Here is a 25,289-nt window from a genome sequence, read left to right on the forward strand (position 1 = left end):
TGGTGTAAGACTTTTAGAAAATAGCAATTAAATTCATTCAAACAAGGCAACAAATCTCATAGCAAATATATTCACGCATTACTAATGTAGAAATACATAGAGACAAAAGAAATTATACAATTTGGAATCCTTTCCCCAAATCCTACTAATTCCTAACGTCATAATCTGTCAGAAAAAACAAAACACAACAACGCTTCTTTCACTCTGTGGCATGTATCAACAGCTCCTAATCAATTCAACTTCAAATACAACAACAGAAACCAAATACAGACAATCAGGCATTTAAGTAACTTAGTTATATACCAGGTTATATACATGCTACAAAGAATATAAATATGTCATTTCATTGTGAAACACTAGTCATGTATTTAAGTCCTCAGTTCTTATTTTAAAATATTAGAAGTATAAATATTATATAAACTTAATAATGTGCATTTCAGAGCACATATCTATTTGACACAAGAAATATTTTAAGAATATATTTGAAGTTTATCAGAACCCCTCCCACATGTACAAAAAAGACGGTATCAAGCAATATTCAAGCTTGTGATTGATTTTTTTTTTTTAAATATCACTACCAATGCCAGTTATTTTAAGTGGAACTGAAACACAGCTGTTAATTCAGGCTCAGAAGATCACAAAGTCTTAACTACAGACTAGTAATAACATAGGTTGGACGCTTCTACGTATAATGTACAACATTCAGCTTCTTAGCAAAAGGCTAGTGCTATATCAAAAGGCCTTAGCACATTGCCCCAAGAGAATGCTCACAAATCCCACACCAGGAAAGGCTGGGGGTAGTTATTTAGTGCTGAACAAATAATTTTTCTCAAAGTTTTTTCAAGTGAACATTTTTTTTATTTTTTATATTGTATAGCCTATGTTGATATTTACAGGAAACAAATCATCCTATAATTTATGATAATTCACTGTTTAAAAAATATGAATATGGTGTCATACTTGAAACAACTATTTCTTGAAATAGTCAAGAAATAACACACGAGAACATGTACAAAGGCTGCCTTTAGCATGTAAACACGAGTCTCCTTATAGAGTCCTCTTGAAACATTAGAGGAAGAAACACTCCTCCAAAGAACAATGTGGAGCAGGAACTGAACTTCAGACTTTAGGTCTCCTCAAGGAGTTTTTCTCTATTGATCATAGAGCAAGCACAAGAAAAAAACAGCCCCCTTTGGATAAAGTCAGTCCTTGTGAATAACCCTTACTCACATTCTATCATCAAATTTTTAAACCTAAACACTGTTATTCTACAAACTATATATTGACATAAGATACATGTATAGAGGAAAAAGGATGTGGCATATAAGCATAAAAATTTAAACTTAACATTGCAATCATTATTTCTATTTTTATGTATCCTGACTTCGCAATTGCTTGGTAAGGGGCTTGGTAAATAAAGGCTTTCTGATACATTTCTACCTCCAACATCTAATTTTGGGTGCTTAAACTAGATTCAAAAGCTTTACATTTCAAAGTATTTGCTATCAGATTCTGCCTTTTTTTTTTTTTTTTTTTTTTCCCACTTTGAGAATTATTTACTATTTCAGAAATACTGATTTTTGGAGAGGTGAAATAAGATAAGGATTTTTGTTAGAAGTCTCCATATTTCAGATGTAAAAGTATAGCATAAAGAATGCTCTGTCTTTTTATCTCTGTGTCCTCTAATGATGCTATGGTATTATCATGCTGGATATCAACTCGCGTTCCACTTCCATGAATGCATGAATGCCTTTTTCTATTTCCAGGCAAACTGACAAGGCAAGAGATATGTCTGATTTTGTATGAACCAGAAGGAGATAGATCCCGAATGTTCTCTGGTCAAACGTCATCTGGTTAGAGACATCCTTTAATGTTCACCTGAAGAGAAACTGTTGGTGCACCGATGGTTTTGAGTGCTGCTGAGATGGAGGCAAGTGCTACTAAAGAGCACACAACTTCATTTATGGAGAAATAAACTCGATCTTGAAAAGATGATCTTTGGTAAGACCTTAGGATCTGAAGCAGTTTGGAATATTTTTGATGGAATCCTTACGATCTCATACCCTGAGCAATCCATATTCTCCTGCAAAGCTTCAAATGTCTGTGGCATGCAAAAATTTCCAAAGGAGATGCCACAAGAAAGTAATCCTAACACAATCAGAGCTTTCTGTCTCAGTAGTCAGATTTGCCTTGTCCCCACCTACGCAGGGCTACTTTGTTGGAGGTACTGGCTCACCGCTCCTGCAACCAGCAAGCCTTAATTTTTCCCCTCTGTCTCCCTTTAGGACACTGCAAATTCCATGCAAGCAGGAGGCTCTACAGTTTATTTCCCTGGTATAGTCAAATCCCACAGCAATTAGTCAAGCATTCGGTTTGCCCTGCTGCCCTTCCTGTGACTGTCCTCGCTTAACCATCGTGACGCTGCAGGAATTTACAAAGAAAGAAAAGAAAAAGAAAAATCTAGGAGGTCTGTGTTGTTGTAACAGAAAGAGAAGGAAAAACAGAGATGTGAAAAGCTATTTTTTCTTTAACTCAGATGTCCCATTCTGTTAACCCCTTTGGTTCAAGCAAGCTATTACAGAAATTTATATTATTGTGGACTCTGCAAGGAATCTTTTGCACACATCAAGGTAACAATACTGCTCTTTAAAAATCTGCATATTTCAGAGGTTTTTTTGTTTGTTTGTTTGTTTGTTTGTTTTTTCCCCACTGGTTTCTGTGAATAACATTATTCTCTGTTTCCAGAAAACTGACAGAAACTGTTAACTGTTATTCTAAACATTATTCTCTGTGCCCTTCACAGAATCAACAGCCTACCAAGGTGATATTAATCTTAACTCTGCTCTCTCCTCTGCCAGTCTCCAATCCACGTAAGCTACAGGGCAAGTTAGGTAGAGAATATTACATCAGCTGTAATTGAGACCAGGACTAACAGAAGGAAAAGAAATTCCTAGGCTGAGAAGGAAAAGAAACCTTTCATCATTCTTCTAAGCAAGAAAAGCACCAGGACAGTAGTTGTACCATTTCCTGTTCTAATGGAACAAAAAGACTTCATCAAAGGAAGCCAATTCAAGGAATCCTCCCAGGACTGCATTTGGAGGGGAAAAATAATAAATAAATAAATAAATGAGCACTCCCATTCATGCTAAGATTGCTAAGTATGGCTTAAAAACAAGCAAACCTTGCAGAGAGTACTGCAACTATGTTAGTGATCATTAACCAGATGGGACTTTATCCCATAAACTGAGGAGAATACCAAATAGTAAGACATCTCTCAAACACCAGGCAAGGAAGAAAACACTATAGTTTGCAATGAATCAATATTGTGAGCTCACTGGCAGAAATGATTGAGTACACATCCTTTCAGAAACACTCCATCAAACCATTTTTTTTTTCTTTTTAAGCACAGAATGTAATTAAAAAGAACTGTTTATGATATTTTTTGTTAGAACAGTACATTAATAATGTGTTCACAGAAAATCACATTTCATTGATTTTACACTCAACAGTCTCCAAGTTGGGCACTATTTTTTGAGATCTTTCCACAAGCTCGTAACCAAGGTGAAGAAAACTTCTGCCCTCTCGGATGTCAAGTGCAACATAGTGAGTATCAGATAAAAGCACGACCATTCTTAAGCATTTGCCTTTTTTGTGCTATCTCCATCTCTATGGCAAACTACAACATTTATGGTACTTCAGCTACTCAAAGGTCTCAGTGTCCAGCACAACCAGTAACTGGGATCTCTCAGTGTGAAAGGAAGCACCAATGTCCTCTTCATGTTCAATGATCGTGGAGCAAAAGCTCCTTGCTTCCTCCTAGAAGACAAGCCTTGTGCATGACTCTGAAACCCTTCAGATCACTCTGTACTAACACTGGTTAACCTTCTTTGGTGCCAAGTAGTAACACAGAAATACGAACTCTAAGGACTGGTATTGAGAGACCAAAGTTTTTTTTTTAAAAAAAAAAAAAAAAAAGTTCTGGGCCACTGCGCCTGAAGTTGGTTCTTACTCAGAGGATTCTGCAAACCCATTTAAAGTTTTATTTCCCAAAGAAATTTGGGACTAGACAGAAGAGTCATTCATCAGAAAGCAGTCAGATTCAGCAGAGCCAGTATGAACACCATAGATGTTATAGGATTCACTAAAGGTTACTGTGAAATAATGCTTAGTCCAAAGTTGCACTCACAAAGGTACATGACACATCTAATACCTGACTAAACAGTTGAACTACAAGTGTAGTCATAACCCCCAAAATGACCAAGAATAAATTACCAAAGTACTATAGCTAATGAAATAGCGTAACAAACAACTTCCTCCAGAAATTAAAAGAAAAGAAGTCAAGTTCATTTTAACAGAAATCTCTAAGGAGGGGCTAAATGGAAACTACATTAAACTTAATTAAAAATATATTAAGTAATAAAAAATATGGCTTCATCTTAGGCACACAATGAAATTCTATTTTTATACATCTTGATTTCATTTTGTTTAATTAATATCTAGCATAGTTATTACAGGTAGCACCAACAGATACACATGTGGAGTGCTGCAATTAGTACATTTGAAACCTACTGTCTGATCCATGCCATCGTGCATGTTAAAACCCAAACTTGCCAGTGCAGATCTACTTCTCTTTAAGACGTAATGATGTTCAGTCTGGGAAATAAGCATTCTGCCCTGTACCATGGAGTCTTGTTACAGCACACTGCTTCTGCTGCTCACGTTTTCTGTTGGTAACCAGCACATCTCTACGCTGTCGCTAGCACCAGCCATGGCTATTCCTCTCGAGGCATGAACTGGAGAAGCAGGGCAGGGGGCCATCCCGCACTGTCTGGAGACATGCCCGATATACATTCTACTCTTCTCGCAAGCATAGGTAAAATTCATGGCAGAAAAAATATTTAACGGAGCTATACAGTTAGTAGTTGATGACTTCAAACCTTTTATGATTACTATGATTTTAGACATTGTTCAGTGAACGACAAGACAAAAAGGGAAGGAAACAAAGACTCTCAGATGAGAATAACTGTACCATGAAGTTATGGCAAAAAGTTTCACATGCATCTCAACAGCCTTGACTGAACTTATCATTGCAGGCAAAAGACAATTAAGTTGGCTGCAAAATTTCCATCTATTAAAAGATGCTTTAAAGATGGAAAAAAATGGTGTTTAGCATATCTAGGATAAAGTATACTATTTACATGTTCATTTAATACTTCTTTCTAAGGCTATGTCCTTTTAAGTATCTTGTTCACTCGCTGCATTCATTTCTTGTGATGTCTCTAGAGGAAAAAGCTAAATATTCATTCCATCTGTTTCAAATTCCACATTTGTGAATTTGCAGTAAGCTTGAAATATCTTTGTTGCCTTATAAATATTTAAAGAGAAAATATCATTATACTTAAACTCCCAGAATTGTTGTTATTTTACAGTAAGTAAGCTTTAATATTTATATGCTAATCAATTTTGGTCACAAATGCACGATTCGTGGGTACTGTCATGCCACCAATATCTGAAGCAGAACTTTAAACACCACCAAGAAAAACCTGCTCAATTACTACTGTTTGCATGTGGAACAGAAATTGCATTTTTTATAATCACCTTCTACTAAATGCATCAGTCTTTGACAAACCATATTAACTGTTAAAGACGTTTTGATAGCTGATGCTCAAGCTGTCCTGTTGAGCTGAGCCTGAGCAACAGATGCACATTATCAATCACCCCAACCAGCAGTAAGTCAGAGGCTACAAACCTGCCACTACCCAGTGAGAAAGCTGCTTCTGATAACACATAGTGGCAATGAAATGTCAAATACATTTTATTGGCAGCCTTAAAAATTATTTACGCCACATAATATAACGTCATCTGCATGTAGAAAGCAGCTTTGTTCTCAGAGGAATATTCTATGCCTTTCAAGCATTCTGAATTGCTGAAATGAAATTCCTATAAACGCTTACATTTATTCCATTTAATGTTTTCAAGACACACAAAGTAACTCTTGAAGAAAATGGATTGCTGAAAACAGTCATGTTCCATATATATGTATGTGTATAAGTAAATATATAGTCAGATACTCTCATTTCTGTAAAATTATTTATTTTATTGTAACTTTCAAAAGAATGCTAGATTTATTTTTAGATTTTCTTTTTTTTTTTTTTTTTTTATTTTCTTTTTAAATAGTTGAAGTGCAGAGACAGGTAAAATATATCAAATATTTGACCCAAAGAAAGTTAAACTATATCTTTTCTTGCTACCAACCATTATATCCAATAGCGTTTTATGAATTCAAATTACAATAGGAAAAGTATGTGATGTGAACATTTACAAGTGTCTTTAAGTCTGTAACACAGACATTGTAATATATGTACCCTTTAAAAAAAACTATACACAAATTTACATTTAAAACAATGTATTTTAAAATCTGATTACATAACAAAATATAAACCTTCAGTCATTACTATCTACAAAAAATGTAACTATGAATGAAAATAAGCTTCAAGAAAAGCAACACAATAAAGTTTAAAGGATAAATAAAGAAATGGAGAAATGAAAAATGTTAAAATGGATAAAGTAAAATGTGATTGCCTTCTGTTTATGACCCAGCAGTACAGAAAACAACAGGCTGCTTGACACAAAACAGCAGCTGATAAGAATTCTATAAAACTGTTATTGTAGTAGTAATATATAATGGTCTTGAGAAACTGAATACTAGAGTTCAATATCATGACAAAAAATCCAGCTGAATTATTAAAGGACATGGCTAATTTTATGATGATTAATAAATACATACTAGTTACACGTGTTAAACTGAAGGAAGTCAGATCTTAGTCTTGAAAGTGTCTTCAGAGTAAGCACGTTACTCTTCTCTCCTCTCCTGCTTGTGGCATACACACCAGCAAAGGAGTCCTGTAAGAAGAGATTGACTGTGCACTTAGTCACATGGTCTGAACTTTTGGGTAGACCCGGTGTCAAGAGTTGGACTTGATGATTCTTAAGGGTCCCTTCCAACTCAGGATATTCTATGATTCTATGATTCTGTATTTGTTGGAATATTAGATATTCTCCAGAAGAAACATCTGCATACAAAAGGGGCCTAAATAAATTCAAAGATATTATGCTTTATAATGAAGCTGAAGTTGTTGGGGAAAATTTCAAAAATTAATGTATTACGAAAATCTTTCATTTTAAAAATTCAGCTTATTCCCTACATCCTTTTTTCTTCTATTTCTCCTCTTACCCCTTTGTAACCTGGATATAAATAAAAATAAAATTGCACAGCTCTTCTCATGTGTCAAGTCTCTACTCCAAACAGCAAATACTGTCCCAAGAATTACAAGTATCAAAGATGTAAACACTGGCATGTTGTTAATTAGGCTTCGTGGGGAAATTAGGATGCAAAGAAAGGCATCAAGGGAATTATCCAGACATGGGTTTTAACAATACTGTTATTACCCTCCCACAGTAACTTTTAACAAAATTGACTTCATTCCTCTCACAGTACGCCTTGCCAAGAAATGGATTTGAATAAAGGGCCCTCATTAGCAATAAAAGTTTGGAGGATGGAAGTGCTGCTTGAACTTTTTGCATTGCTGCAGTGCGTGCAACTACAAGCACTTTGCTGAATAGCCAGCGGCGCCTGTGTGAGCCCGTCCCAGCCTGCCCGTCCTGCTGGGACAGTTGCTGCTCCTGCTTCGGGAGCCACAACTGTGGAATAAACGTGCAGCTCCCGTGCACTGATAGGAAAGCTGAGGAGAAAAGGCTTCCTCCACCACTGTGGCCCCACAGTGGTTATCCAGACCTGCTCAGTTCTCAGCCAGGCTCTGTAATATGCGCTGGAGATGCCCTGGGAAGGCTGAAAGAATTCATCAGTAATTATTAATACTCAAACCTTTTTTTTTTTTTTAATTTCTTTTTACCTGCTTCCTATGAGCTTCTGAGCAAGATTTAAGGTATTGGTGAGCCCGACATGCAGGGGTTACAGGCAGGAAAATATCTGGGAGTTATTAAGGGTTACTTAGAAATCTCCCTGCTGGTATTTTGACTATTGCCCTAGTGGTGGTATAAAATATCTATGTTTTACTATGGACACCAACACTTCTTTTCCAATCTGGAAAAGAAGCATGTCCTATCTACCTACTTATGGACCACGGAATTATACACTAAGTTCCTGTAATGCTACCATTGTTAAACCATCTTTAATTCAGCTTCTCAGGCCACTGCTGTACATCTACAATTGAGCACCTAAATCCATTTTAGGAAATGTTCATTAGAACATGGTTTTACGAATGAAGTTTTAACCAGGATATGATACAAACATGTCTACACCAGCCAATGATCTTTAACAGCCAGAGGGTTCACAACAGCATGGACTTAAACTTCTGGTAACTTACAGAACTACTGATGTGCCCTGAAGGCAAAAGCAGACCCCAAGATTCCTAACATTCAAAAGTAAAACGTAACTTAGGACATGTTGTCTCTGTATGAAAATACCAAACATGCCTGGCAAGTGCCTAGAGAGGAACAGCAACCTCAGTTCTTCAGTTCAGCTCAAAGAGTTAATGTCAGGAATGCGAAGGGCGAGACGCTAAAATCTGTCTCTGATTAATCGGGAGGGACTCTGATATTGTTACACACAATTGACAGAATGAAGAGCCTCCTTGAAAAGTGTTCTGGGCCAACAGAAAAGTAAAACACATGCAAGGTCAGACTCTGGGATGCGCTGATCACTGGAAAACTTCACAAGAACATGCTTAAGAAAATTCCTGTTGTACCTACTGATAATGAAAGTCTTACGAAGCATTAAAGTCTCATCTTCAGCGTGTTCAGAAATAAGAAGTGGAAGGGCAGGAACTGGTTCTTCCCAACTCATTTTCTTGATCTGGGGTTCTGCACCATGACACAGCATTGACCACTATGGCCTGCGTTCCTCTGGCCAGATAGGAGCTGCTAAAAGCCTCCTGCTTTTGAATACCCCAACACTGCACGCACTGGTAACTGCAAAGTTACCAGATTTGGATGCAGACAGCACTGTGTGTAAAGAGTTTTTTTTTTTGTTTGTTTGTTTTTTTCCCTCCCAAGTCTCATTTATGTGAAAAATATTCATTCTTCCACCCTTTACGAATTTTAAATGGATTAACAGAAGCTACTGGCCAGCAAGTTAAAAAGGAAAAGAAAGAAAACAACCGATTTGTGCCTTGTAATTGATTGCAACAGCTCACTAGAGGACAATATTCTGGGACAAGTTTGCTGCACACATCTGGGGCTCCAGTTTTGTATTCCCCATGCTTTCATTCTTCTCTTTTTAGGATAGTCTTGTGATTTTCTTCCTAAAAATTCTTTCACATAACAAAGAACGTGCATGCCACCACCTACTCCTTCATTGTACAAAGCACTTCAGAGAACTTCTGTTTTGGCTGTGTCCTGAATTCTTGTTTTTTCTTCAGTGAGCACAAGCTCAGTGTGTTTTTGTCACTGCCCTCACTTACTGGAAGAAGCTTTGCCTATCTCCCTAGCAAGGGAGCTTCTGTCCCCCTTCTCCCTTCGCCTTGCTTCTTATTTCTGTCAGCAGAATTATTTCCCATCTTCTATTCATAAGATTTGTTTATAAGTTGTTAGAGAATGCTTTCAACTTTCTTTGATCTGTGAAAAATTGCAAAGATGGCTGAAGCTGGTGAGTTTCATTAACTGAGAGAGCGATACCCTTTTTCTCTTATTGTTTCCTGTTTTTTAGCAAATTTACCAGCTTCTGTTCCTCAACAAACTGAACACTGCCTGGTGTAAAAGAAAAACAAGCGATAAACAAAAATCCCATCTTGCTTTCATCCCTCTGAAAATATTTAGCAGACAGACATAAACCAGGAATTGATATGGTCATAGTAAGTGGCTAATCATCTGGTAAGACATGCCATTTCTTCTCATGGCTTATTCTATGGATTGTCCTAGCAAAAATTATAAAAGATAAAGTCATCACAAGCACAACCACAATGAAGGAAAAATAGCTCAGCTGTGTACTTACAAGTTTAGGTATTTATCTTTTTACCACTACCACTAATACAAACAGTCTACGTCTCTTGACCAGGCTGAGAGTTCAAACCATAACGAAAGCAAAAGAAAACTTTAAAATGCCATTTCAGATAACCAGGGTAAAGAAAACTTTTCTGGTTTTTCTTCCCTTTATGGCTTTCCAAACAAACAAAAAAATCCTTAGCTTGAGTGTTTACATTACATATTATCAAGGGGGAAATGACTACATAAACACAGGAAACAGCATAATTGGGGCACAGAACTAATTAAGAAAAATAGACCCAGAATTCCAATATACCTATGCTTCACAACATTTTTAATAGCAAATTGTTCTACTGAGGACACTGCTAAATGCAGCCATTTTACTATGCTAAAAATATCCTTCACTTCTTCAACATGTATCGCAAGAAAAGACATTGTTCCCCTCAGAAGAAAACACAAAACCAACATAAAAACAAACCTTCTTGTATCGGAGGGGAATTTTTTAATTTAAGAAGAAAAGGAATCTCTGCCTTAGTGGACAGGTTGTGTTGTGTGTTATTTTTAGTTATTGTTATCCTTTTTACTTTATTTAAAATTCAAAGCATGAATTACATGATTAAGATAAATCTTTCCAAATAAGCAACAAGTTTTACTTTGCAAGGTCCCCACTTCAAACCTTCCCAGACTCTTTCTTTCATGCTGGCTGTTAAACCTAGGTAAGAATTGACCCAGACACGTCCTGCGCTGTTACTACTTTCTCTCTTTGCTTTTCTAAATCCGGATCTATAAATGCTGCAGCCAGGCCTGTTTTCCTCACTTTGCACATGTCAACAAAACTCAGAGCGGAGTGAAAGCACCCCAGCCAGGCTCCTTGTGAGGTCCATTACTATGTGAAGGGAAAGTTGGAAATCAATAAAAGAACAAATAAACACTCGACTAACTGAAGCAAGAACTTTCTGACTTACTATGAAAAGTAAAAACAATGTTTTTCAATTACCGCACATTATCCCTTAAGGGATACTGAGCTGTCAGACTCACCACAGCATTTATTTTAAAAAGTTGGATTTGACAGAAATCCTGAAATTGAGTTTTCATATGCTTTCCTCAGTACAGAGAAAGCGGGTGCCTTCTTCAGAGCGAGAGCCTAGAGAAATGAAGGCAGATGTGCAGGCTGCTCCTCAGCAACAGACTTCTAAAAGAGATCAGGAGCTTGAGTTCCTGAATGTCATCAGTAAATTTTTTCCCAGTCCAAAACATGAACAAACGCCCCAAAATTTTAACTCAAACAAACAATACAAAGGCAAAAAAACTCTACATGAATATTTAACAATGAGGCAGTAAGGAATAAAAAGATCGCCCAAGAAAGAAGCCAAGAGATGTTGGCAGAAATATGATTGTTAAAGCTAGGATTTTGTTTCAAGTTCTCCAGATTGCCAGAAACAGTTATATTTGACTTATTAGTTCCTTTATTTTCTGTAAATAAGCAAGAAAATTAGCCAGCTACACAACACTCCATAGAAATTTAGGCTCCTACATAGTGAGAGCTTTCTTTATAGCCTCACAAAAAGCAGTCTTGGTAAAAAGTCATGGCTAATGACTCTTATATACAACTGGAAAAGCAGATATTCATTAGCGATCATCCAACTTCCTACTGTCTCTTCTATTCCCCATAATCCCACTCCCTTGAAAGAGAGTGGAAATCTTTGTGAGAACTATATGGTATTCTTAGCTCATTATCATGAGAGACACCTTTGAAATAAGTTACTAAACAACATTTTATGACCATCTGATTAACCATGGTTCAGGCTAAGGAGGATCTACAGTCACTGAATAAGCTAACAACACTAAGTACTTTGCTTCTACATTACATTTTCTAACACTTGGCTCAGTCTCATTTTGTGCCTTAGACACTTCTGTTTTCCTTGGCACAGCGTTTCACTATGTAGCTCATCCTGAGGAAGTTTTCCTGACATTCAGCCTAAATTCTCTCCCAATTTCTTCCTGTCACATGATTGCCTCTTAACTAGATGATGTAAGCAGCATACACACTTCCCACAGAAAAAAAACAAAAGTTTTGCTCATCGTGTACAAAGAAGATAAAATTCCCTCTTTTCAGGAACTCATGCAGAAAAATGCAATAGAAGACCGTTTGAAAAGTGCTGTATCAGATCCTCATCTCATTGCTTTTATACAACAGATTCTGAAAATCCCTAAGGAAAAGTATGAGGATAAAAATACAAAGAGCAAAGCAGGCAAATTATACATTTATTATCTATACATATGCTTAGGTATTCCTAGTGTTTTGAACAATTATTCAACCTGCCGATGTTTACAGAAATTGTATTCAATCTAGAATGATAGACACTGAATTTAGAATGATAAATATATATAAACATCTTGACCTGTTTGTAATGAATCTGTGAGTCAAAAACTAGAAAGCTGCTTTTAGCTTTTAAACACCTATCCACATTAAAGTATTAATATATTTCTGCTGTTGTGATTTGTTTGATTTAACAAAACATTGAAAATGCTTGTAAAAGACGCCCCAGCTAATGACATAAAATTTAAGAAAACAGTTTTGACTGCTAATAGCATGCATGAATCAGTGTAAATGCACAGACATTTGTCATGATTGTGGTTTAAACACAAGTGTTATTAACTTCCTAAACTTCATTATTAATAAACCTAGAATCAGCAAACTTATTTAAAAAATACAGCATCACAGAATCAGAGAATGGCTGAGGTAGGAAGGGGCCTCTGGGTCCATCTGGTCCCACCCCTGCTCAAGCAAGAACACCCAGAGCAGGTTGCCTAAGACCATGTCCAGGCATCTTTGGAAGATCTCCAAGGAGGATACTACTACTCTGGACAACCTGTTTCCACACTTCATCACCCTCATGGTAAAGATGTGCTTCATGATGTTTAGACAAAACCATCTGTGTTCCAGTTTGTGCCCATTTCTTCTTGTTCCTGGCACTGGGCACCACTAAAAACAGCCTGGCTCCATCTCATTTCCACCCTCCCTTCAGGTATTTACAGACACTGATGAGATCCACCAAGCCTCCTCTTCTCCAGGTTGACCAGTCCCAGCTCTCAGCCTCTTCTCACAGCAGAGGTGCTGTGAGGTCCAGTATGTCCATGTCTCTCTTGTACTGGGGAGGTCCAGAACAGGACACAGGACGCCAGGTGTAGCCTCACCCAGTGCTGAGTGAGGAAAAACAGGATGACACTTCTAGGTGCTAACACGAGCAATTTTAAAGATGATTTTGAAAATGGACCTTGCAAATTACAGCAGATAGTCCAATTATGTTATCATGTTATATTAAGATGCTACTTTAAAGAAAGACCATGTTCCTGGAATTGTTGGGCCCATAACAGCTGCTGCCATTTTTAGGACACTGTACTAGAGTAATCATTACTGAAAATTTCTTCTACCAACTGGGTTGCAAATGTAACTACATCTCTTTTGTGATAGTCATTATCATAACAAGTATTATTCTTGGCTTGTCATTTTGGAAATGGGTACCTTGGAAACAAACCTCTCACTGTAGGCCCAAGAAATTCATTTCATAGTAACAAGTCTTACTTCCTGGAAATCTCACCAGGGTCATGTAGAAAGTTAACACTATTATTGCTTAAAATAGAAAATGAATGAGCCTGAGTATAATTTTGTAAATACTTGCTAATCCACAGATACTCCAGAGCTCAGACATTAAAAGAGGTTTCTGTCTTTAGAGAATATCTTTATCAGTGGATAAGTGGTGGATATTGGGACCAAGCAGCTAAGTACATACAAGCTTATTAGAAGTCATTTAATACCTGTTGGAGGCTGAGAACTCACACAGGTGGGGTTGCGCTGTTGGTGCAGCTGGCCCTGCAGTCACTATTTGACCAATACTATACTCCTGTATGAAAATGAATTTCAACCTCACAGACACTGTGGGTCCCCACAGGTAAATGGGTCAATTCCAGTAACTGTGAGAGCACGGTTAATAACTACAAACCTCTACTATCTAGTACATTAGGAATTAATCATGTTGTGTTATATAGTGTAGCTGCTATGAAATAGAACACTGAGAAGGGCAGTCTGATGCTTAAATGCTCCACTTCTGTGCTGTGCTTGGTTCTTGACAGGCATAAGAGCCATGGCGGTATCCAAGAAGCCACTATTCATTATCTCACCAACACCTCTGAACCCCTAACATAATTGTTTTTTTAAAAAAAAGAAAAAGCTGAGGATACTAGCTATTCTAAGAGCTGAATGTAATTGGAAGTTGTATTTTGTTTTAACAAGTATTCATGAATGAAAATGTCCAGGCACAAAGCCAAAGTCAGCCGAGCTGTTTGCAATGGTCCTATGCCCAGGAAATGTTAACTCGTAGCTTGTAAGCATGCATCCTTTCAGGAAACAAAAGCACCTGTATGAACATTTAAGGCATTTTCAGAAGAAAAGTAGGTTGGCCATAGACTTGAACAATTCAGAGATAAATGAACTTTTATAGGTGCTGTATCGCTGGAAAATCTTTCACTATGGCCATGCTATTGACAGCATTGCCTCACTCCGCAGAAACTGCACTCTGGTACCCCAGCACGAATTTCAAGAGAAAGGTGCTCAGGCTAATTCCTTCCTTCCAACCACGTTTTTCCTTTAAATTTGGTATAATGATAAACAAACTAATATGAAAATAAAATAGATAAGGTTATAGACAGATTTAAATTGACTTCATAGTGTGAAAAACAATTTTACAGTGGCACACATATAAAACTTTACTGATATTTGACACAATAAAATGCTGAAGTTATTTAAGTCTCATATGCTGAAGAACTGTAATTTAAAAGGCTCTGGTACTGCTACAAAAATAACCTCTTCCTTTGCCCACCACTAGGTGTATTGACAAGACTGCAACAAACATTGCATGGAGAGCTAGATTGCAGGCATTTATTTTGGTGGCCATGCTAACTTCAGCAGGATTTGCTGATGTTGCATTGCTTACTCATGCTCTGTTTGACTCTTTGCCCTCTGTTGTGATGCTGAAACAGTTTGTGGTGATGGAGCTGAACAATAACCAGTAAAAAGTTTCATTTCTGTTTTGCTTTCATCCAGGTCACTTTCCTGGAGTGCATGCATAAACTGGCATGGCTACTGAAAAAATAAAAAAAAATGTTAATCACTTGCAGTCTTAGATCAAAGTAGAAACACTTGCTCAGGGAGAGGCATCTAAAAGAGTTTTTCAATGTAACAACAATTTGAGCTTCTGCAGGCACTTGAGAAGAAAAAGAAAACCACAGTTTAAGTGTTCTGCAAATCTTAAGACAACATCCTCATGAGAAGATTTTACATGAAACTTCCATATCTATGATATAGCTGTGGGCCCATGCAGATTATGCAACTTCCCCAAGGCAGAATACCGAACTGCTTTGACTACAAGAAAACTTCATTGATTTGCATTCTTCTGAAAAGGTTGTTTTGTTGTTGGTGGTGGTAGTGGTTGTTTTTGTTTTTTATTTTTTTTTTTTTTTTTTTTTTTTTTTTTTAATAAAGACATCTTTGTTTGTACATACCCTTAGGTATATAAAGTGCTTGTGTGATTTTCCATTTTTGATCACATCTACCAGAACACTCAATAAGAGAAGAAATATATGGCTTAATACTATTCCAGAGAAATAATAAATGATGAAAAAATCTAGAATAAATTGTTCATAAGAATGAAGTACCTTTTCTCATACCACTGGAAGAAGTGGAGATGAATTCAGAGACCATTAAAAAAATTAAGTGGCAGTTCTGACATTGTTACAGGGCAGTAAAGTGTACAAAAAATACCATCTGCTATGAGCAAATCCATTTCCTTCCTTTGCACAGTCACACATTAAATGCATAACTTCATTGCTGGAAGGTTGGATAGACCAGGAAAGTTCTGCTTGCTTTGAAATACTCATTCAGAAGTGCAAACACTTTTTTCTTTTCTCTGTCAACAGTCATCTGAGAAGACACTGGTTAGTGACCACACTGAAAGCCAGAGCGTCTGCAGGCTGAACTCACAACTACATGCATTACTACAGAGACTAAAATGTCAGTGCAATAAACTCATTCCTGCCACACTGCTCAGTGACTGCCTCTCAAAACATTCTGAGAAGTTACTGTCCTGCAATGCAAGATCACATTCACTGAAATGCAGAGAACATGAGTGCATAAAATCGAGGATAAATTGGGTTTGTAAAATGAGAAGTAGCAAGCAGTTTTCCAACTAACCCCTCATTTTGCACTTTGAGTGAAAGGAAGATTTAATCTGTCTCTTAATGGTACTTTTCAAAATTGGGACCAGCAAGCAATGTCTCTCTCTTAAATGAAAAATGCTGCAAAGTACATCAGAAATTTTCTGAAATTTGGCTATGAGCCATTGTTTTGTTTCTTGATTTTCAGTAATCACTTCCTATTCTTATCTGTACTCACTGCTGGTTAGTCAATTAAGAACTGCAAAAAATAAAAAGCTACTATGGCACCATGGCAGCCTACCAAGACATTATAAAAATTGTGAGACTGCTTACAGCAAGCTCTTAAATCTTTTAAGAGAATGCTTCAGGTTCCAAAGATTAAAGATTCCTTTCATATTGTAATAAGCAGAAACCATCCTGGCACCTTCCTGGCCAGATATGCATAGGGAGGTAAATGCATTGCATCCCAAATACAGAAAGGAGGAGATATTTTAACAGGTAGATGAACCAACCGTGTTAATCTACACTGTAGTACTCCTGCAACAAACACCATACTTTAAATGTGAATGGATTTTCCTCATTTTCATTCTCTGCAGAAAACTGAAGAGAAATACTGAAAGGATACTAATTAACACAGCCTTCTTACTAAAGTCTTTGGGTACAGTTTATGAGATGTTAAAGGTGCATGAATGTTAAGAAATACTGTAAACAAGTATTAATGTTAAGTTGATAAGTATAGTGAAGCCCCTTATCATCTCCACTCCCCCCTTTCCCTTCCTCTTGGATGAACATCCCAGGCCCTACCTGCAGTCCTTTGGCCTCATCAAGACAGGCAAGTGCTGCTCAGTGTTGGATGCCAGCTCACCAGCCAGCGCTGAACAGCAGAGATCAATGTGATGGAGCTACTCTTTGCCACCTCTGACAAAAAATGTTTGCTACAAGAAAATAACAAGATCATGCTTCAAACTCAATGACAACTACGTTGGAACACAGTAAAGACCATCTTAAAAAAAAAATGTCAGATTGCTTTCTTCCTTGGCTGGTGGCTTCATGAGGGAACAGAGTTATCAAGGACTGATCTGTTTCTTAACTATGCACATTTATATTGACAGGAAACAATCCGCATTTTCAAAAGGCAAAGAAAATTGAAAAGAGAAAGCTGCTAAGACATCCTTCTCATGGTTTTGGCTGAGATAGTTAATTTCCTTCACAGAGGCTCCCACCATGCCATGTTACGGATTTTTGAGGAAAGTAATGCTGATAACATAGGGATGTTTCAGTTGCTGCAGAGCAGCACTCACACAGAGCCAAGGACTGTTCAGCTCCTGGTGCTGCCCTGCTAGTGAGGGACCTGGGGGTGCTGGGAGGGGACACAGCCAGGAACTGACCCAGACTAGTCAAAGGGATGTCCCACACCGTGTGGTGTCATGCTCAGCAATAACAGCTGGGACAAAGAAGTGTGTGTGTGTGGGGGCGGGGGGGGAAGTTTGGAGTGATTATGTTTGTCTTTCCAAGGAACCAGTACATGTGAAGAGCCCTGCCTTCCTGGAGGTGGCTGAACACCTGCCTGCTGATGGGAAGCAGTGGATGAATTCCTTGGTTTGCTGTGCTTTTGTGTGCAGCTTTTGCTTTACCTAGAGAACTGTCTGCATCTCAACCCACGTGTGCTTGCACTTTTACCTTTCGGATTCTCTCCCCAACCCACAAGGGGAGAGCGAGTGGCTGTGGGGTGCTGAACTGCCTGCTGGGGCTAAACCACAGCAATCCACCACAAAATCTGGACAGTATGTTTTCTGTTGATTTCATCATAACAATAAAACTCTGAACTAACTCCATATTCCAGAAATATTTTCTGCAAGCTTAAACAAAACTGAGACTTGTATTTTCAATCCAGATGTCTACAGGTGGACACTTGTTAATAGTGGGACCAGTTTCTAGTGAGATCAGTTCAATATTTTAAATATTAACATCATCAAAAGTCACAGGATGATTTCATGCTTCCTTAATTTCCACAGAAATAGTGGAATAAACAATTTTAAAGAATGAAAATTAGAGAAACTTAGAAATTATTATTTGAGATCATTATTTATTATTTAGAAACTTATGGAAGCTGACACTGTAATCTGGAAGAGCCAGCTAATGCTCAGCATGAAGAGAACCCATAATATTCTCTCCAAATTGTCTGCCCTAGTATGTGTCTTTTACCTGGGGGAAAATACCCATGTGTACACACGGTTGTTAGATGTTAAACTACATTAATGACAACTGAAAGGGAACAGTTTACATTTATTACTCACTATTGTACTCCTTTTTAAAGATTGAGCACAAATGTTAAGAAACATTCACTGAACATGTATATTTTTTATACTTGAGTGATGCAGAGAAAGACAGCAAATGGGACTCCTAGCCTGAGACACAGCAAGAGGGAAAGCAGCACTGTGAATTCTGCCCTGATGAGCAAACCAGAGGATCAGATTGCAAAGCTGCCCTCCAGGAAGCCTGCAGGAGAAACACAAGCCTATCACCTCTTGATTTCATTTATCGGTTGTAGATAATGCCTGTAGGCAAGTGAAGATATAGTTTAAAAATTATATTTTTGATAGAAATTATATCAAGGTAATTACTATCTTCTTGACAGCAATTCAGGCCCAGAAAGTCATTTTCCTTGCAGGCACTGAAGTGAGGGGAAGTAGCTGATAAAGTCAGGGTTGACGGGATTATTTTTCCAGCTGGATCACTTCTCCAACTATGTTCACTATATAGTCAGACAAACACTTGTACCAACACAACAGGGAAGACTGGACATTTTATTAAATGGTCCAAGAAAGACTCTACAAATATGCAATTAGTATCAATATGAAAATATTCTACTAGGTGTCACACCAGTTTTTCTTCTTACACTGACAGTGTTTGGGACACAGAGCTGACTCAGATTTAGGATTGAAACCTTGTTCTGAGAAACATTCAGTAGTTAAAAGTTTCTGTAGCAGTTATTACAACTATTTCACAGTGAAAACACAACAGAAAACCACACAGTGCTGCTGTCCATACCCTTTCTCTTCAGTAACAATTCTCTCAAAGAGGCAAAAATCTGATAGATGTAGTATTATATATACTTTAAAATGTAGAATTGTTATAGTGTTGTATATGGTAATGACACATCAGATTTTTCTCCAGAAGAGGCAAATGGAAACCATAAGTAAAAAGTTAGTCTCTAAACTAAAATAAATGGAAGAAACTAGCACATTCCACAAAAATTGAAGATTCACCTAAATTAACTACGTAAAAGATAAAAACTCGCACATTCCAAAGAGAAACATATAATACCAGTAAATTACTTCTCAGTTCCTTTTAAAGCATCTACAGGAGGTTACACTGTATCTTCATAACGCAAGCTGAGATTGGAAAAATATAGATGTCTACAGTGTATAAGCAACCATAAGTTAAAGGAATTTCACCTGTACAGACAAAACTTGCAGGATCTTCCCTAAACTGATTGCTGAAACTTTTCAGATGAACATGGTTCATTCTTGCTTTACACTTGCACTGATCTATGGATTACTTAATACCCCTATGAGATGATCTCTTCTCTCACAAGGGTAATGACTTCAGAATCTCACTATGTCAAGGTATTGACTTGTGTTTACTTCAACAGAGCCTTCAGCCTGCCTACCAGTCAGGAAGATCACTTGATTGCTTAATTCTGTTTTCTTCTAATAGTTTGGGTTCTGAGACCAGTTCCAGGAGGACAAAAACGAAGCAGGAAGATGGTGAGGTTGAAGATAATCTAAGCACTCCAGCACTAGGAAGCGTCTGTGGCTTGTCCAAAGACTTCCAGGAAACAGTTACAGTAAAAAGAGATGAAGCAGCAACCACTACTAATCTTTATACTCTGAGGCTCAGCTGTACTCAAATGTTCTAGATTTGGTTTTCTTCTATCCACGCAACCACACTTTTAAGCTCTTGGAGGTAGACCCTTCCTCCAGATCCCATCTTCCCTTGCCTTGAAGGCAAAAGAGGACTAGGACATAATGTGCTGATGCATTGCCTGCATCTTGCTCTGCAGACCCTTTGTGTCTACTTTCAGCAATGAAAAAAGATGATGCCTGTGGGGACAGCAAGATTTGGCAGTGATACCTTTACCCTGAATCAAGAATAATAGCCTCAGTGATGTATTCAGGAATATGAGAATGAAGGATGAAAAGTGTTTTCTTTCGTTTCCTTTAATGTTTCTTTCCGTATTTTCATGTCTCAGATCAGGAAGCAGAACAGAAGAATCTCTGATAAAAGGCAGTGGGGGAACTGGGTATCAAACATGGAAATATTGACAGAAATGCTTAGTCATATGTGAAGTTAGACTTGGAATAGTTTGTTCTGGATAGTTCTAAGGAAGTAAGACTGACAACAGTTTAAGCAGGAAAATGAAGACAAAAAAAAATCTAGTTTCAATGGCTGAAGCATTAACTTACTGCTGAGGACTACAAGTCTGATGTGCTAATACTTTTACAGGGTGCTGAGGTATGCCCTTGCAATTAATGATTCCCAGGCCTCCAGATAACACCAGTCTAATTTATATGAACTATTGCTACATAAAGACACCTACGTTGTCTCTTCTGTTTTACTAAAGCAGAGTGACCAGCAGCATATCATATGGAGAAAAATATTCAAACCAGACCCCATATGAAAGAAAATACCACATATATACTCTGTGGTCTCAGGGAGCTAACATTGCAGAATCGCTGAATGATTTGGGTTGGAAAGGACCTTTAAAGATCCTCTAGTTCCAACCCCCCTGCCATGGACAGGGATTTTATGATTTCTTTGAAAAGAATAAAAGGTTTATAAACCTTTATAAACTTCTTAATACGTGTGGAGGGAGGTCTGCAGCCCACTTCATATTATATGGGAACAGGTTAATTCTGCTCAACAGCATGCTGTGTTCTTAGTTATCTGATTATATGTACCATTCCAGGGGTGGCTTGTTTTAATAGTTCATTTATTTTTCTTCAAGTGCAGCTTTTGAAATTGAATGTTTTGATGATTTCCTTAGAAGTAGATAGCATCAGACCCCTTGTGTGAGGGCAAACACGGGACCACAATCCAGTTAGCACACACACACCAAAAACTGAGATACTCTCTGAAGCATGAAGGTTACGAGATACAAAGGAACAGATGTTAGAAACAAAAACATTCATCACACATAGCTATCCCCTTCTGAATTTTGTACTATCCCCTGAAGTATTTAATATTGGACAGAGTTTGAAGTAAGCATCTCACTTGATTCATGATGCCAGAGAGAAAAGACAGAACTGTTTCTCCTGTTCATCAGTTGAGAGCTACCCAGAAAAACTGGGTAAACAGCAAGGAATGTAACAGTTAAGAGAGGCCTATTTCAGTTCAAGATTCAGTAGTCTTTCAGAAATAATTAGGGAGACACATTCAATATAACTTAACACTCAACATATTTAATACTTCAGATTAATAGGGGATCTCAAGAAAGAGGAAGTAGCATGAACCAATCCATCTATTGGGTCAAAACAGCATTAATCCTATGAAAGGAAAAGGCATTAGTATTTTATATTACTCTCAGTACATCTCTTGTTTGTTGTAAATTTTACTAACAGGATCAAATGAATAGGAAACATAAATATGCATTAATCTCTAAAATAAAAATGCTTATCATTTATTTAAACAGAAACAGTGTAAATTCAACAAAAGCAGAAGGAAATTATTTGAAGTAAGTTCCATTGATATAGATCCAAATATTCACACAAAATTAAATTAAGGCAAATCTTTATTGTTCCCTAATAATCATTAGGAAATAGGAGTAATTATTTTACATTCCCTGGTGGCTTGCTCATGTGTCATTGGAAAGGCAGCAGGGATCAGCCTGACTTTTATCTGACTTTTTACCCTATCGGTATACTCTTTGTAAAACCTAAGAGTGAGAATACACCATTAGCCACCAGCATCATTAACAACAACATGAAATGACATACGTTAGTGTTGTATATTATAAAAAGTTTCTTATGAGTTATTATTTCCTCTAATTGTGTTTTAAGAGGAATTATTTGGTGCATACCTCTTTTTTTTTTTTTTTTTAGAAGACTGCTACTCAATTCTTCTGCATCAGCAAATAAAAGGTGAGGACAAAATATATTTACTCATAATAACTACCATTTTATTACTACTGCCAATAATAATCGGTGTAAAGCTTTAGGTAACATAATATTTATGTAAGACATAGTTATATTTAATCTTACATATCAATGTTTTTTTTCCCAATAATATTATTCATATTATCTTTCATTAGCTTCTTCCAAAGAAACCAAAACCAAGTTCCTTTTGGTTCCTTATGTAAGGACAGAAGATTTACTAAGCACCTCTTAGACTATTTTCAATACCATTAGAAATAACTGTATATTCAGCAAGAAAGCACTCCAACACATCTCTCTGCATTCACTACAACACAATAAGTTTATCTCTGAAGAATTTAACAGGCAATTACTAGAGCTATTCAGATAAGAAATAAATTAATAACATGAATCTGTACTTTCCACATTTGAATCTGATTCAAGCACCCATATGCATGTTTGCCAGGATCATAAATTAATAATATATAAAATTCAAGGTTGGGAAATAAAATCATTAGCTAGTAAATAAAACTAATGTCTGTCACTCCATATTCCCATATAGCCAGTATTCACTGATACAAAACTGTCTTTTACTATCACACACTGCCAGGATTAAAAGGAGGTTTCAAATTGCATGATGAAGTGTATCCATAAACACTCATAATCCTGTGACTGTAGCTGTTTTGTTCCAAGTCATCTTTAAAAAATGTCAAAAAGAGCAAACAATATTCCATATTTATATTTACTTTTGAAAGTATTCTCTTTTTATGCAAAAGTAAAGGAAATCAATTTCTTAATGTCCCACATGCCTTGTCTCAAGCTTTCCAGTCAGCTGATGACTTTCTCTAAAATCATGACTAATCTGCCGACTGCCTGGCATGAAGTGCTTCCAGCAGAGGAATCAAAGTGTACGCATAATGCTCCAGACTTCAAATGGGAAAAAAAAAAAAAAAAACATAATAATAGTTTTGAAGATTTCACAGTGAAATCATGGAAATCACAAAACTGTGAAGCTGAAAACTCTTATTACAAGTTCAGCATCTAATCTAGCATGGCACGCTGATCCTAATGGGAACCTCTGGATTCTATGACAGCCTGCACAGAACTGCAGCAAGAGATCTGGAGAATCATAAAGGTGCCCCTTTGTGGTTTCAGTTCCTTTTCCAATATGGACAGAGTGCCGAGACCCCATCTTTTGTCTCTGAATATGTCCTCCTTCCCAGCTTTTTTATCTAGGTTATCACAGAAGGGCAGATTCAGACTCCATTTTTAAGTCATTACACTGCACCTCAGCAGGACCTCTGATGTGAAGGACGGTATGAAGTCAGGACAACAGCAATGCTTTGGGTACTTTTGGTGAGTATTTAGAACTTGGTAATCTCAGGCTAGAATAACAAATAGTGCAGTCCAGTTCCATACAGTGGAAAACATCTCTATCATGCAAATGCCATCATAGTGTAGCTCTCTGGGCATAAACTGAGAGGAAAAAAAGAAAAAAGAAGCAAACTCCTTTTCACTTATGAAGTTTGCCCCTAGAGAAGGGATTGAGCACAGGAACTATGTAGAGATCTAGACAGAACAATTTTGTACTATTTATTTTCTCAAGAATCAGGTTCTCATTTTTGCAGTTGGCTCCTACATGGCCAACTATTTAAGGAAGCTTAACTTTAAGAAAAATTAAACAAATTCCAGCAACTGGCAGACCAAATATTTTAAAAACAAGAAATGCTGAATTTGCTGAATTTTCTTATGCAAGTGTCACTGCCATGATAACTGTACCTTCATGATGCTCTCCACCTGCACATTCAGTTTGAAAATAATGTTTTCAAACTCAGTGAAAAGCTGTATGTGAATGATTTCCCAAGTGCAGTCTCCACACATGAACACTATTTGCAGTGATCTGATGGCTGCATTCTACTAAACCTATAGCAATTTGTAAAATATTCTGCCATAAAAGACGGAAATCTCATCTAAGTCTCTGACCCTGCAATAGGATCCAACAGCTCAGCTCTTCAATCCATGCATACCCACTGTCACACCAAAATAAAACACTATCTATTCACACACTGGAAGGAAGGGATGTCATCTAGAGGAACCGGGACAGGCTAGAGAGGTGTACCTGTGTGAACCTCATGAGGTTCAATATGGCCTGCATCTGAGCCGGGTCAATCAACAAAAAGAGGTTGGGTGGACAATGAACGGATCAAATACAGGTTGGGTGGAGCAGCCCTGAGGAAAAGGACATTGGGATGTTGGTTGATGAGAAGCTCAACGTGAGCTGGCAATGTGCGCTTGCAGCCCATAAAGCCAACCATACACTGGGCTGCATCAAAAGTAGCTTGGCCAGCAGGGCGAGGGAGGTGATCCTGCCCCTCTGCTCTGCTCTTGTGAGGCCCCACCTGGAGCCCTGTGTCCAGCTCTTAGGTCCCCAGCACAAGTAGGACATGGACATATTAGAATGAATCCAGAGGAGGGTCATGAAGATGATCAAGGGGCTGGAGCACCTCTCCTGTGAAGAGAGGCTGAGGGAGTTGGCTTTTTTCAGCCTGGAAAAGAGAAGGCTCTGGGGAGACCTTACAGCAGCCTGCTGTAGACCTAAAGGGGCCTACAAAAAAGCTGGGGAGGGACTCATTGTCAGGGGGTGAAGGGATAAGACAAGGGGTAGTGGCTTTAAATTAAAAGAGGGGAGATTTGGATTGGATATTAGGAATAAATTCATCAGTCAGAGGGTGTTGAGGAACTGGAATAGGTTGCCCCAGGAAGTTGTAGATGCCCCATTACAAGCAGATGATCCTTAAGGTCCCTTTCAACCCAAGCCATTCTATGATTCTGATGGTTTGTGGGTTTTTTTTGTTTGTTTTTTTTTTTACTTTAGGCAATTAATGTTTTTTCCCCTTTTACTCTAATGACCTTGTTACAAGATAGAAAGTAAAACATTAC

The 25,289-nt window shown here is 37.5% G+C and overlaps 1 protein-coding gene across 1 annotated transcript in view; it reads right to left on the reverse strand.

Moving 5' to 3' along the window:
• The window catches only part of ARHGAP42 (Rho GTPase activating protein 42), a 168,693-nt gene that overhangs the window by 81,791 nt on the left and 61,613 nt on the right, over window positions 1-25,289 (reverse strand). The window lies entirely within an intron of this gene.

The sequence above is a fragment of the Aythya fuligula genome, chromosome 1, assembly GCF_009819795.1.
Source record: "Aythya fuligula isolate bAytFul2 chromosome 1, bAytFul2.pri, whole genome shotgun sequence".
Classification (NCBI taxonomy): domain Eukaryota; kingdom Metazoa; phylum Chordata; class Aves; order Anseriformes; family Anatidae; genus Aythya; species Aythya fuligula.